This window comes from Cavia porcellus, unplaced genomic scaffold (assembly GCF_034190915.1).
Source record: "Cavia porcellus strain 051 isolate PalLab524CR breed Dunkin Hartley unplaced genomic scaffold, mCavPor4.1 scaffold_46, whole genome shotgun sequence".
NCBI lineage: Eukaryota > Metazoa > Chordata > Mammalia > Rodentia > Caviidae > Cavia > Cavia porcellus.
This window is the reverse complement of record NW_026947529.1, coordinates 5,899,637-5,913,496: the sequence shown is the minus strand read 5'-3', so window position 1 is coordinate 5,913,496 and position 13,860 is coordinate 5,899,637.

Below are 13,860 nucleotides of genomic sequence, written 5' to 3'. Positions count from 1 at the left end.
ATGAGGTGCACAGTTTCTTCATTTAGAGATTTCTCAAATTTTATTTTGACTGTTTTTTCTGGACTTACGTTAATTTCATTTCATTATCATTAAGGAGCATAGAGATGTTCCCAGAATGCCCATAATAGTTTTCCTTGAAGGATATGAAATGTTTCATGTTATAAGGCCCATGTGTCCAGGAAAGGAGGATTCATAGCAAGTTTTACTCTCACATGTCTATTAATGATCATTTATTCAATCTTAGAAGTTTACCTCAGCCACACACTGTAGTGCTCTGTACTCTGACCTCCTTTGAGGAGGGTGGTGAGGGCCAGGGGAGGCTTTGCAAGGCTGTGGACATCATCACCCTGTGCTGATGAAGGACATATGGGCATCAGTCCTGGGGTATTTGTCTCCTAATCACTGTTTTCACTTCTTGTTCTCCCATCCCAACCAGACCATGGGTTGGTTAGTTTGCCTTTCCTAGAGGTGATGGCACTGAGCCTGTTCAGTCTCGATGCTCTTGGTTGGTCTCCTTCAAGCAGCATCTCTGTGCTGGGCTCTCCACATACTGCTGCTAATTGGTGGTGGAGCCACCACACACTCTCATGGGGCTAAACCCACCAACTGCAACTTGTTCATGCATCTGCCACCCATCTACTGATCCCATTTGCTCTGTTTCTGGATTGGCCCTGGAAAGCCAGCTGCCACCGCCATTCTTATACATGGTCTTGAGTGAACATAAAATTTATTTCAAAGAAAAAGTACTTAGATATGAAATTGCCAGATTATATGTCTTATGTGTGATTAGCTTACAAACTGTTAAGGTACACTTAGAAGCATTTTTTTAAAATCAGAGTTAGGTGGTTGTTTTCTTCTTGATACTGAGGATTGAACTTATGACCTCAGGTTTGCCAAGTGGGCACTTATACTGCTGAACTAAACCTCCAACCCTGTTTTCTTATTTTGTTTTGCTTTGTTTTATCCTGTTTTTTATGCTATAATATGTTGTTATGTTATGTTACACTATGTTTAGTGTTGGTGAGGATTTTGAGTCTCCTTCAGTGCATTTACAGTGCTTTCTGATTTCATTTTGTAAAACTCACCTGATAAACTATGACATATCACATAATCCTAGGCAATTTAATTTTGGAAAAAAATTAAAAAGTAAACGAGAGCCAGGTTTGGTAGTAAACATCTCTAATGACAGAAGTTACAAGGCTGAGGCAATAAGATTGCTGTGAGTTGAGGTCAGCCTGGGCTACAATGAGAGTTCAATGAAAGCCTAAATTTCTTAGCAAAATCCTGTCTCAAAAATAAATAAATAAAAATAAAAAATACATTTAAAAGGTTTAGAAAGACACAAAAATCATCTATAAATCAACAAATCAAATCTTGGTGAATTTTTCTTACATACATACTTTAGTCAGCACACTGAGCATTAGGTTTACCATGAGGTAGACATTGATGTACTGCCATGAAGTTGAACCGTTTCAACTTTTTTGACCTTTTAACTGAGATGAATGTAGTATATGCTACTGAGTATACACTCTTAGGATTTGCAGAGCATAGTATAAAGAGAATTTGATGGTTCTTTTTATTTTTGTACTAACTTTATATATGGAAGTAGGATTTGAGCAAAGGATTACTGTTTTTTGAAAAGACTTTCTTGTCTTATTTTAATGTAACTCTAGTACATATTAATAAGGACCACATAAAAGATGTTATTGTTAAGTCTATAAAAGGATAAAATACAGAAGAATAATGACAGCATAACATTGGCTACTGTATTGTGCACAATGATTTCTTAATGAGCTATATTTTCTTACATTTGTAAAATGTGTTAATTTTTTTTTCCAAATTTTAAAGCATGATCTCACTAAGATGGTGAGTTTCCCAGGCCAGGCTTAAACCTTTCCTTCTTCAATCTCCCTCCCTCTCCCAGAGTGCTAGGATTGCAGGTATTATCTTGAGTTGGTGATCAGCAGTAATTCTATGCATTCATAGAATGAAATATTGGGCTTTGATCTTTAGACACTTTGCAGAGAGAGTGGATCTAGTTAAGCTATGTACCAACTTCCTAACTGGCAGTTTTTTCAAATAAGTAGGATTGAAAATCCCATTAACACTGTTTGTAGATTCTCTGTTTTGAAACTGTGGTCATCATGTGCTTCAGAATATCACTGCAAAAGCCTTCTGCACTGGGACTGAGGTTTGGTGTCCTTGAAGCACATACTGTTTTTTTTTTAATCCCTTATGGAATTTGATGATTGTTTGAAGTCAAACCACAAGAAAAGTGTGAAAGCTAATGCCACTTGGGGACACTGCCCTCCAGAAGGCCAGGCCAGTGTAAAATATTATTATTTTTTCAACAGTTGGACTTTCCAAGTTTTTTTGTTTTGCACTCAGGTTCTATGCATTGAATACTGAGATTTTCACTTAGCTCCATGGCTTTCCACATTTAAAATTCTTTTTATTTTCATTCAGGTTCTGGATAAGTGGTTGCATTGCTGAGGCTGTCCTTGAATTTCTGGTGTTGCTGCCACAGCCTTCCAGACTGCTGACACTACAAGACACACCACCAGACCTGATTTCATCATAGTGTTGTTAAAATGTCATTGGCTGAGCATGGAATGTTGAAAATGCCTGCAATGCCTGCACTTAGGAGGCTGAGGCAGCAGGATTCCTGGGAGTTCGAGAGAAGCCTGCCACACACTCTGAGTTCAGCTTAAGCCAGAGATACACAGGAAGAACTTGACCAAAAACTGAAAAAGAAAAAGAAAACAAAACTAAAGGAAAGGGAAATGAAGGAAAACGGATGGGGAGGGGGAGGGGAGGGAAGGGAAGGAAAAAGGAGAAACAAAACAAAATTCCTGGTGACTGTATGACTTGGTCTCTACTGGACTGGCCTTTTTAGGCTGTGGTCCAGTTCTTGAAGTATAGGACCCTTTTGACTGTTGTCACTTTATTATATATCAGAAAACTCTCTATTTTGTTGCTTCTAACTTTAATATATTTTCCATGGCTATAGGATAGACTCTTTGTCCTTCCATTTGAATTTTCATATTGTTTTTTCTATTTCTAGTAAAATGGCTCTGACATTTTTACAGGAATGGCATTTAAACACCTGGTTGCTCTGGGTAGCATGTACATTTTAACAACATGAATTCTTCTTATCCACAACGACAATCTGTCTTTTCTTCTTAGTGCCACTACACTCCTTGTTTCAATATCTACAATTTTCCAAGGACAGGTGAATTTGGTTTAAATTTTACATAAGTATTAACTCTTTTTGAAGAATTATGAAATGAATTATGTTCCTACTATTTCGGCCTGCAGTTTGCTTGAAGCACATAGATATGAATTGATTATGACATATGGACATTGTACCTTGAAACTGAAGTTATTTGTCCATTTATTCTAAAAGTTTTTCAGTGGAGTTTTAAGTTTCTTATATGAAACGTTGTGTCCTCACGAAACAGAGACACCTCTTAATTCTTCCTTTCTGATTTGGTAAACATTTGGGTTCTTATTGTTGACATTTCTTTTTGTTGTTATTTTTTTCTGGCTTCCTTGTTTATGTAAGGATATATTTAGAACTGCATTTTGCCAAAAAACATTTCCTTGTGTTTTCACTTTCTAGTTAACAGAACTTTTTACAGATTTCTACTGTAGTTCAAACCCTATGTGCTTGAATGCTGAGAATCCACTCTCAAGATGGTAGAATGAGGGAAGCAAAGCAGAAACTGAACTTGGGGACACTGCTGTGCCTTCCTGCATTTTGTACAGCAAACACTGAATCATGCCTGTTTACCCATAGCATATGGGCTTCAGTACCAAGTGAATCTGCCACTGACAAATGAGTTTCTTACATTTGCTTCAAACAATCTCATTTCCCCTCAACTTGCTAAGCACATGGTCTAAGGATTCTTATACCCAAACTTCAAAAATGATTTCCAGTAAACAAGAGACTCCTTCTGAAATCATGATGGGATTTTATGTAAAGACATAGTCTGATCCACACCCAGGCAATCATGAGCTGACAGGGGCGGAGATTGCTTGTGCTGATAGAAACACCTTGAAATTGTCAACCAGCAGCAGCATCAAGCAGGGGAGCACAGCATTGAACCCTCACATTTCGGTGACGGAATCATCTGGTGGGTTTTGCCTTGGGTTTACTGAGGTGGCTCAGTAAATCTAGGTTGCTACAGTGCAGTGCCAAAGGGACGTCATGTCCATGTTGCATTTATTTGGGGTTATTCTTTTGCAATTGTGAAACCTGTATGCATGAGGTTTCACACCTCTGCCATTGCAGACTCAACCACAGGGATTATTTCCATGACCTGTAAAGGGTCAGTTTATTTACACAACATGCAGAATGCTGCTCTCAGCCTTGTATTTCTCACACTTGTGCATTTTCAATCATTTCTTCAAAAGGAAGCTAAATGATTTTGTTTGAGCAAACTTCAATTGGGTTGATGTGCTTCTGTGTGATGTCCTTGCTGACAGACCTGAAAAGGAAGTGAGGTGGACCTGCTGGGGGTTCAGCTCCAGAGGGATACTCTGCTCAGCTGTGTCAGTCAAAGCTGCCCCTCACCTGACTGGCCACTCTGAAATCCAAATGCCCTTGCTCGGGGTTGCCCCTGGTGTTGGGAAGAACTGGTTTGCAATGTAGACTCCTAGTGCACTGGTTAGCCCATGAAAAAGCTTGCTGTGCTATGAGTTTTTTACCCCTAGACCTGCACCTCTATGGCCCTGGCCAGAGTTCCCTCCAACAATCATGCACGACATCCTTCAAACAGCTTTCCTGTGCATGCCCTACGTGAAGGCTAAGGAGGGTCCCAGTTCCTTCCTGCTTCAAACAGTACTGTGAATCAAACTCTTGAAAAGAAATCTTGAAAATTTTTGTAGCATTCTGTGTTGGAGAAACCTTTCTTTTAGTCCTGTGAGGTCTAAGGATGGCTCCGAATATATCTGTGATGGGAACTGCAGGACGGGACTCTGCTCTGTCCCCAATATTATCTCCCGTGCTGTTCAGCTCCTGCCTTAAAATGTACCGTTGGATGGGGACACAGCACATCTCAGTGATTTGTGCCTGCATGAATCAACTTTGGGAGGCTGAATGTTTTCTGCAGCTGTTGGCCACATGTGGTGGTTTTGAATTACAAGACTTTCTCACTTCTCTCACAAAATGGACTGGTGAGACCTCTTTTAATTGGGTAATTCAAACCCTGTGAAGGTGACGCTATTTCATCATCAATCACAGAACTAAACAATGAACCAATCACAGATGCTAGGTTTACCTGCCTCTGTGAATTCATGAGGCTTTCGGGGACACCCAGACACAAACCATAACACTTTGAAAGTAAATCCTCTGAAGATGCCCATGCTCTGGACTAGAAGATAATTCCTTGCCTTAGTCCAGGGTTTATCTTATTTTATTTTATTTTATTTTATTTTATTAATTTGTTTTTTGAGACTCTCACTGTGTAGTTCAGGCTGGGCTTCAATTCACTATGTAAATTAGGCTGACCTAGAACTTGCAACAATCTTCCTGCCTCAGCTTCCTAAGTGCCAGGATTACCTACATGTACCATCACACCCAGCTATTGTTTGTTAAGCTGTATTCATTGATTTACTAGAGACTATTCAATTTAGTTACATTTGTTATACTTCAGTATACAAAAATGCTAAGAAATGTAATAAAATTTCAGCCCAATGTAAACAACTTAGCAACTTAGCAAGGCCCTGTCTGGGAATAAATTATGATTAAAGGAGCAAGGAACTGGATTCAGTCTTCAGCGCAGCAAAAAGTAAATAAATCTATAAATAAATACAACTTCTTATAAAATAATCTATAAATAAATACAACTGCTTAGAAATAAATCTATAAATAAACACAATTGCTTATTAATAAATCTATAGGTAAATAAATCTTTTGTGGGTAGCTCAGATGAGAAGTGTTTTAAAAGCAAATTTATTTCATTATATTGACATACAATGAACTTACAGGTTTAAACTACAAAATTTGATGAATCTTGACATGGATCAGGGATATAGCTCAGTGGCAAAGTGCTCCCTGGCAAGCACAGGGTCCTGAATTTGGTTCCTGGTACCAAAATAAACAAAAGTAAACCTAAAAACAAACAAAAAAATCCTCTAGGAATCTTGTCATACATGAGCCCCTTGAAAATAGTCACCAAAGTGGTGATGTATACGTCACCTTCACATATTCCTTATGGCTCCTTATAATTGCTTCCTTCCATCCTAAGCAATGTGTCTGCTTTTTGTCTCTGGGAAACACTTTTTATTTCCCAGAGGTGACAGGTCTGTAATCACACAGGAGGCAGGGTGTTTTGTTTTTGTTTTTGTTTTGTGGGGAGCTGGTAGGGTTTATTCAATCCTCAAAGCCATGTTAGGTTTCCTAAGTGCTGCTCCTTGTCAGTGGCTGAGCCATCCCGTCCCACTGTGTGGATGAACCACAGATCCTCACGTGTCCATCAGCTGAGGCCCTTTTTGGTGTTTCCAGTTTTGATCTCAGAAATAAAGTTTCTGTAGTCATTCTTGTGTTTGTATAGCTATAGCACTGATTTCCAAGGGGAAGATACTTAGTGTGAGGTTGAATATTTCAAGTCTTGCATATTTAACTCAGAAATTGTTTAACTGTCTTTCACGTAGTTGTTCAAAGCAAAGTAAAGATTTCTGGCTCTTCCTGTGAGTATTTTTATACCCTGTTCTTTTTAAAACTCTTGTTCATTTATTTTTCAGTCATTTTCAGTTCATTTTATAAAATTTACCTAAGGAAAGTTTATTTCTATAACATAAAATTCAGCATTTTTTGACTTTGGATAGAATTTTAAAGGTGGAAAATACCCAAAATACTGTATATATGCACGTGTGTAAATCACCTATAATTTTAACATCACAATACTTCTGCTATGTGATGATTATTATTTTCAACTTTATGGGCTTGAGAGCTGTGCAAGAGATTAGTAAAGTGTATTTCTGGGTTTGTTGTACTCTAAGAAAATAGCTTCGTTATATGTGTATTATTACAAACCTGTAAAGTGGCTTACTAAATGTGTTTTTTTATCCTTTTTCCCTAACTGATATGTTGTGACCTAATTGATATGTTTAGCAATACTCTCCTCTGTAAATAATTGCAAGAATTTCCCTTAATTGAGATGTTAACCAGAGCGGCCCTCTACAAACAAGAAGAGTGGTGCTAAAACAAGCTAACTAGGGTTGTTAATCACTGTTAGGCGCCTCTATTCTTCACTAAGGAGCTAAAGAAGACTAGGAGACCCACTAATTTACACATTGTTTAAAGTAACCTGCTTGTATGCAGAGAGATTTGCATATGAGTTTAACCCTTTACCCTGACCTTGACACATAACCGCCGTTTTCTGTTCTGTATGGCGCCTTATTGCCTTCCTCTCCCCTCACCTATCTATCTAGGCCATGAAGAATTTGGGTTTCTGGTGACCTCTCCCCGACCCGGTGATGATCTGTCATAAAATGAGCCTGCCCCAATTTTAAGAACTGCTTGGCTTAAAAGAAATTACTAGGTAATACTATGGCCCAAACCCCGATCGGTGCTTTCCTTTTGTTCTGTATGTATCAAATGAGTTAGATATCAGATCTTTGTAAAACTCAAGTTCCAGTGTCTCATAACTCGTGACTCCTTTGCACTCACTAGCGAAGACGAACTGTCCTGAGATAATTAACTTCTCCACTTTCTTCTCCAAATATTGCTGCAGATGTGCCACTCTGAGATAATGTCAGTCTGTAGCATGGGAGTAATTTGAGAAACACCAGGGAACTCCCGAGATTGTCAGAGCTAAGTGGACAGCAATACAGATTCCAGACTCGGGTCAACAAGTTTGATGGCTCTGCAGGTTTCTTTGTCTCCCCCAACCTTTTTCCTCCAGCCTCTTTTTAAAGTCCTCCCTTCAGTCTCTGGGGGACAGTCTCCAAATTGGCTCTCAGAGACTGGTCGCCAGGCCTGGAAATAAAGCCTTTGCCACCTAAGTTTTCGGTCTCTTGCCTCCTTGGATTTTATACAGGGGCCCAAGTTATAATAGGTTCATCTGTATGGGTCATGAAAGAATGACACTAGGTACTCCATCTGGTCTGTAGCTCCTTCCTTCCTGGCACTGTCCCTCTACTCTGCTGGCCACCATGGACTGCTTAGAGCACTATACAAGAATGTAAATATGAGATAACAAACTGTAAGAATTATACAACGAAAACAGTGGTTCTCTACTCTGCTCCACACTGACTACCACTGGCTGATGTCTTGAACATGTACATTCTCTAACCTTGGGACATCATCCAAAAAAATCTTCCTTGAGTTCCCAAAGCAAGGCAACAAGTGTTCCCAAAGTGCCTATGAACAGCCCATGTAACCTTCAGCCAATTCTTCTGCATTTCCAAGGAGAACATGGCCCTTTTGTGTTCTCCCCATGACTCTACAGATGGTCATTCTAATCCTACTTTATAAATCCTTTATGTGAGACACATACACACATACACACACATACACAAATTAAATCTGACCTTCTGGTGAACCCTGACACAAATTGCCTCTACCTACCTGTGCAACCTCCCATGAACAATTTCATGCCTCACTCGTGTGAAAAATCCATGTAGCAGTGCTGTGCAAAGCATGGGTTAGTTAAGAGAGGTGTTGATATGAGGCCCACTGGGTTAAAATTCTGCAACTCATTTGTCATTGGAAAAGGCATTAAATGTTGGTGTCTTGGCTTGCACAGCTATGAAAATGAAGATAATTCCTAACTCCTACTCTTGTAAGAATTAACATATGTAAAGCACCTCAGAGAGGCCCTAGCCTTACACCTGTAAGTGTTACATATGCTTGTTAGTATGTTTATATTAACATGTAAACATATATTTAAGTTATGAAGACATCAGATGACGGGTACCGAAAGCACTCATTTCTCTGTAATAAAAGAAGGGCAACAGCACAAATAACAATGGCATCTGAGCACTTGCTATATGGTAGGAACCATGGGAAAACTCTGCAGGGTTTTCATTGAATCTTCACAACAGTGCCAAGAGATGAGTATTGCCATTCATCACAGTTTGTTTTTTTAATGGAAAAAACCACCCAATATTTCAAAGCAAAATAATAGAATAACAATAATGGAAATTGAGGCTCCCAGAAGAGAAGCAGTGTACCTAAGGTGTCAGGCCCAGGAAGATTTGAGTCCAGACATCTATAAATTCCAAGCTTCAGACTCAGTCCACTCCTCTGCTTCCTCTCACAGCAAGCCTGGGGCTCAGTCTCCCAAAAGCTCAACCTGCAGCCACACAAAGCATCAGAGAAACCCTAACCCCCACTGCCACGCCCACTGCCTCATTCCTGCCTCCTGGAGGGCTCTGCACCTCCTGGGTCCCAGCTTCTGGCCCCACCACTCACATCGCTTGGCCCCACCCCCTGGCTGCAAGCGAAGATTACACTCCACCCAGCCCAACCTGGGTGGCCCGCACCCAGGGATGGTCCCTAGCCACTGGCCTTCACTTCCCACTCAGTCCCACCCCACCCCCAGCCTCGCTTCACAGTGGATGCACTGAGTGGCCATTTTGCCGCTAGCGACCCCTTCTGGAGACCTGAGCACTCTTCCTTCCTCGGCAGAGGCTGTGGCTGGGCTGGGATTGGGGTCTGGGCCAGGTAGGTGGGTGGCAGCTGGTGTTGAGTGGCAGCGCAGCCCCATGGCCCCGACTTTAGTGGCGCAGGTGCCTTGATTGGCTTTCCAGGGAGGCAGCGGGCATGTCACTGGGGCGACCTAGCCTCAAGTCTTCAAGGCTCTCTCTCCTTTCCTCCCTTCTCTCTGTTGGTGTCCAGGCCTGGCATGTAGCCAGGTATCCTTACAGCGCCCCCCCCCAGGTGCTGTTGAGAGCCCAGCCCTGGTGTGGGACCTGTGGCAGGGCGGCTCAGGGTCTCACATTGCCTCTGCTGTCAGTGAGCAGTGGACATTTACCCAAATAGGACGATTTTATTCCACTTGGAGCTCCTCACTGCAGAGATTGAGAGAGGACCTAGATGTTAAACTAAGACAGCAGTTATTATTCTACCTGCACATGCTTTGTCTCCGGTCCACTCCATTGATAAGGGCTTTCTGCTTGTTTTAATATTGTCGCCTCTTGGGTGTTTAAGCTTTGTGAAGAGTCTGAATGTGGCATGGGGCTTTGAGGAATGAGGAAATGTGATCAGAAGTTTAAAAATTTAAATCCACAAATAAAAATAATTCACCCACATTGTTGAACCAGTTGCAGAATACCCATCTTGTCCGTATTCAGCTGTCTCTAACCATACTCCACAGTTCTGCTCACATCTTTTGTGTATTTGCGTACAGTTGAATATTTATATTATATGCATAGGTAGAGTTTTACTTAGTTATCCTGTGATTGACCATGTACACAAGTCTAGTTCCTCTTAGAAAAACTGCATTGAGCGTATATCTTTTTTTCTTGGGATAAATTCCAGACATTGGAAATAGTAAATCAAAGTTCTGTGTTCTTTCCCTGGTACTTGATATGAATTGCTTCTTAGACAAGACATGTTAACAATAGACACCTTGCAAAATTTAGGTATTTTCCCAATTATCTGGAGAAATTTGGAGTTCAGCAAGGTGTTGAGTCATTTTCTATACCAGCTGAGATGCCACACAATCTACTGTTGGATTTTATTTTTAACTGATGTACCATGATCATCCTTTTGATTTGATTCACTCTATTCTGTTTTATTTCATTTGGTTTTATCCTCTTATCTTGGTTGCCAGCTGTTTCGAATGTCACAAAGACTGGGTATATGGATGGAATGTGTTGTTATTTATCCTTGAATTGATAGTCTTATTATTTAGAAATGATATTATTAGGATGAATAAACGATGTCCCTTAGGACTGAGATTGCTGGAGAAGGCTCTCTGATTGATAAATCTTAAACTAGCTGCCGGGTAACATTTTTAACGAGTGCTTGTTTATTGATCAAACACCTCAAAGATCTCCATAGTCTTATAGGAGACACCTTAACTAAAGTTATGAAATGTACCCCAAAATGTTCACATTCGTCACTATCAAAAGAATTAATACATTTTTTGCGTTGAAGATGCCTGTGTAAAGGTTTCACATGGTTATGACAGTTTATTGTTGTCAAATTGATGATGTATTTGATATATTCACATTTCTGGAAGCATAGGCCTCCAAGATTGTAAAATGGGGATTACTTATGGTAGCAGAATTTTTTTCCATGTTCATACCTCTCCTAATACCAAAGACTTGTGAGATTCACATTCCACTAACATCAATAAATTGGTCAATGATACATAAGAGACTTCTTGGGTATTTGATAAGGGTGCTTGACTAAAATGGATATTTTATGTCAAAAGAGAAATTCAGATTATTGCAAGGATGTCATAATACAATAATATGTACGGTTCTGATTTCTGATTTACTATGTAAAATATGTCACAAGTATCAATACTGTAGGTATTCAGATGTTAAATATATCCATGGATAGTAGAAAACACATTTCACTTAATGTTCTAAGGTGTTTCAATGTTTAGATAAAAAAGTAATTTAAGCTTACTGCATCTAAGGTATTGTATTGTGATCAATCTTTTCTTCTGGATGTCCAACAGTTAAGGTTTAGGACCAAAAATGAGAGACGCAGATGGGCGTCAAATGGATAGCCAATATTTTGTCCACAGCACTTCAAGCTTGGAGGAGACTCAGGATGTAAAAGAAAACCGGCTTTCTTCATCAGAAGATATCCAGTGAGTACCTAGTATCTTGATCAGGAAGATGATGAGCCCACAGAGGAAAGTGACCTTTGATGCAAGGTGTGCCTAAAGAGAGTCACAAGTCACCAGAAAAATCTCCTAAGTTTTCACAGAAATCAACATGGTCAAGCAATGGCCATGACTCTTCCAGGTGGCAGACATTGACAGAAGAGATATGAGGAGCTATGCATGGTTATAAGAACTGCCCTTGATAGGAAGTAACCAACCAATTGTCCTTAGTGTAATCCTTATGTTAGCTTGATCTTGAACCTTCTGCAGAAAAGTCTGGACTCCGGAGGTACTGTGCAATTCTAAAATATTGTCTGTGGGTGAATCTCGCATCACTAACATTATCTGACAATTGCTATCTATGCTGGTAACTGACTACCATTATGGATGGATGGACTGTTCAGTGGTGGGAGCTCTAACACAACTTCTACATCTTCAGCTGGTCACCCATCTGTGTATCAACCAAACAAAAAGAAGGAATATGTTGGAGTCATTGAAGCTGAATACTCATACTCATGCAGGGCTGTGATGTGGCACAGGCATGATTGAACTGAGAATCAAGAGATGCCTCAAATGGCAAGATAGGCCACAGCTGAGGCCACCTAGACACTTTCTGTGGGATAGTTCTCTGCAGTTACCATTGTCTGTTGCTTGGAGTGGGTCTTGAACCTCTCCCAAGATCCTGTTCAGGTTTCCTCCATTGTGCACTCAACTCCTGCCTGCATGAGGTTGGCCAGCTGGCTAGCAGAGTGATGAGCTCTACCAAGGATCTCTCTCCTCCAGCAGCCCTGAAGACCATGCTTTTTTTCTCATTTCTTAGAGCCTTTTTGGTACACCTTTTTGGAATCCTGGTTTCTAGGAAAACACCTCAACATGAAACATAAAATGTATCTGTTTTAAAGACTTAGCACTGAAATCTGGTATTGTTGGATGATGACAGGAACAAGTATCAAACCTGTTTAAGACAATTCACATATACAAAAGCTGTTATATTCCCCTGTGTCGGGAGTGTCTAGTGCACTCTGGACTCCGGGAAGAGGCCCACATACACACCAAGTCGGGACACGGGGGGTGCAGCGCAATGAAAAGAAGGAGAAACACGGCAATTGCAACTTCACCGCACTGCACTGCACGCCCAGTCTTTATTCTAGGATTCTTATATAGTAAACCGGATCAATTCACAGAGCACAGACAATTAACTAGTGAAAAAGCATTCCTTGTGACAAGCTACAATGTGACAGACTACAATGTTTATCTAAGTTAATGAACATCAATTCTTCTAGCCCCTCTAGCCCAGGAGGAAATTCATTAGCCCAAGAATGTTGTTAATTATGTTGTTGCTAGTGTCACAAAAGGTGGTGGGCCACTTCCTCATGACTCTGTAAACAAAGCCAGGTCACACAGCATGGTTTCAGAGGATGATAAGAACTTCACTGAGAACAGGCATTCCTGTCCCGCCTCTGTCTCGCATACTGGGGGCTATTGTTTACAGCAGGTCCGAGGGGGCTAGGGTCTTCAAAGTGACTCCTCATCCCCCACACCCCTGTATTTTTTTGGTTCACCAATACCAAATCCTCCTACATTACACAACTTTCCTCAAGGCAATTATTTCCACTCTAATCAATGACCCACATATGAATTATTTTCTGTAGGACACAAACACAGATATGCAGGTTTTATGATATGTCTCCACTAAGACATCCTCAAAAAAATTAACAATCCAGAGCCATTCCAGGCCTGATAGGAGAAATAGAAATCTAATATGCCCTTGCTGTGAGCTGGTGGATGTCATATGGAGAATGGTAGGGTAAACTAACCAATGTGCCCATGTTGTGATTCTGTGGTAGCTATTCTGGTTCTCTGAAAAAAAAAAACAAGAAAGTAACTTACACTTCCTGTGAGCTAGCCATTGCATTAGCTGGGAGATGAGCACCACAGTCACCTCCTCCCACCACCAACAGTCTGACTGGTTTAGAGCATGTGCTGAGTTGATAGCAATGGAGGTATAAAAAAACTTAATCCTTGTATTACTTGACTGGCTTTGCAGCCTAAGGCTAGTATTCTTAAG